This window comes from Durio zibethinus, chromosome 24, assembly GCF_047325235.1.
Source record: "Durio zibethinus cultivar Kanyao isolate XHJ-2024 chromosome 24, ASM4732523v1, whole genome shotgun sequence".
Lineage (NCBI taxonomy): Eukaryota > Viridiplantae > Streptophyta > Magnoliopsida > Malvales > Malvaceae > Durio > Durio zibethinus.
Window position 1 is genome coordinate 18,518,236 of NC_143185.1, and position 2,622 is coordinate 18,520,857.

A 2,622-nucleotide genomic window follows, 5' to 3' on the forward strand; every position below is an offset into this window, starting at 1 on the left:
CTTCATTCTTTCCACCCTAATATATTTACCTTTTTGCAAATAATTATTTTTTACATATATATAAAATATATTATTCCCCTAATTATTATTGTTTTATAGGATTCTCAATTTGATTGTGCATTTTGATCCGGCCTTATATATCAAGAATCCCAAGACATTGAAAAGTAGTGATGGAGTTTAGTAATATGGGACCTTCCTTAATCAGTTCAACAATTAAAACTAACCAACCCAGCAACACATAAATCACACATATAAATATATTAATGAGTTAAAAAAATATATTTTGAATACAACTTTTCTTTTTGAAAGGAAATTTACAAGTAATAAGCTACAAATTTTTTAGTTTTTATGAATACTCCTTTTTTCACATATGTATATAATGAAGAAAGAGTTTTTTTTTGTCAATAAAAATCAATTATTGTGATATGTGAGAAACATTTATGGAGTAAAATTTTGAATATTCCAAATTGATACGAAAAATGTATTTTTAAAATCATAAAAAAATTAAATTCAAACAATACTTGAAAAAATTAACCTAACTATTTTTTTTAAAAAAAAATCTGAAACTGATTATAATCAACTGATTAATTAAGATTTTGCATGTATCTATAATATAGTTAGGTTATATGTCTGAGTCACGCGTTTTCATAAACAAAATCTTTCTTATTTTTTTTCATTACGGACCTAAATAAAGACAAAAACAATAAGAAAATCTTTTATTGCTCAATCATTCAAATCAAAAATAAATTCCCCAAAACAAATAACACCAATCAACGTCTGGAGGCCCTCTTGATGGGACCCAAATTCAGGATTCGGTTCTTTCAATTTCTTTTTGGGTATGGGAAGTGGGCTAGGGAGGGGGCTGCATGAGCACCAAAAGGGAAGGCAGTGAGCCATGTTCAGCTGGGCCCCCTATGTATCTATGAGCCTGAGCACCACCCAAAGGAGTGCATACCAGGTTGTTCTCTTCCTTCACTGTGCCAAATTGAAAGATTAAAAGCACTTCTCACTCTCTCTCTCTCTCTCTCTCTCTCTCTCTCTCTCTCTCTCTCTCTCTCTCTCTCTCTCTCTCTCTCTCTCTTATTTTGCATTGTTTGCATTAATTCTAAATAAATATATATTGTGGACTGTGCAGTGCAGGTGATTTCTATGTTCCCATTGAGTTTTACATGTGCTGCTCTGCCTTTGCTCATGTGAAACCCACGACTTCCATAGCCACCTAATGAAACTTTGCCATGTCACCTCATTCAATTTGTCTTCTAGCTAGCCAATTTGCAGTGAAATTTGAAAAGAAAAAACTTAAAATCTGATGGTTTTTTTTTCCTTTTTAATGTTAATTCCTGCTTAATTAATTACTTTTTCTTTCTTGTCAATGTCTATCTAATCTTTGTTACGTTTAGACATTATAACCAGGGGTGGTTGATTAAGGTCTAATTTTGATGTTGGTGTTTAAGAAGTTGTGGAGACAATGCTTTCTTAATCAATGTTTTTCATGTCTCTTCGTTTTTTTTTTTCGTTTCAATGTCTGCATGAAAAGCCAATTAGTTAGCTGTTTCTGGCCCTTAAAAAGCTGCTTTTTCACCTTTCTTGCCCCTATTTTCCCCGGCCAAAAGGACACCTAAACATATTGCTTTGTCCAAAATAGTTTAATAAGAGTTTTTTTTTTTTCAATTCAAATTTAATTTTTGTGATGAACATTCAAAAATAAAATTTTAAATGTATTAAGTTGATGTAAAAAGTATTTTCTTTAAGATTATTTAAAAATATATTAAATTTTCATTAAATTTAAAAATATTTTTATCGTATTAATAAAGTATCAATTTAGTTTCATTGGGATTATTTATTTACTTTCTTATCTAATTAGAAAATTTTTTTATAAGTGGAGGTTTTTTTCTTGTCAGAGAACCATAGAGGGTTGAATAAACTAAATTAACTAAAACCGTGTTGACATTCAACAAAAAAAATTATAGTATTAATAATCAATCATAAATGCATAATATAAAATAGTAACTAAATGAAGTACTTTTTTTTTTTTTGGGTACGAATGTAAATTTTAAGTCCTTGGGCTCAGAGTTTCATAAGAATTTGTGCAGCAAAAACCAGATAATTGTATCAATAGCACATGCATTCAATATTAAACAAGGACAAGAAATCAATCGAAATTCCCACTTTCTTCTTTAAATTCTTTTTCATTCTTTTTTTTTTCCAATCTAAAACCATTAATTTATGAGAATTAAGAGCTACCAAACTCCTTCATCACATGTAAGGATCATGGACGGTTGCGACCGGTATTGCAGCATAATATGGGCGACCAGAATTTTTTTTAAAAAAAAAGTTATAAATAATTGTTCTCAAAATAAAAAATAAATATATAAATATATGCAATATATATAGATATTATGTAACTGAAGAAGATTGTGTAATGCAAACAATGGTTTTGGTTTTGGTTTTTTGTTTAGTGTAGAGATGTCAAAAAAAATGGAAGATTTCTCCCCACATGGCACATGCAAAAGACAATATATTGGATTCGATACGCATGAGATAGAGAGAGAGAGAGCAAAGCTTAGTTTCGTGTTTATGCTAAACTTGATTATAATTAAATATATTTTTATTAGTTTATTT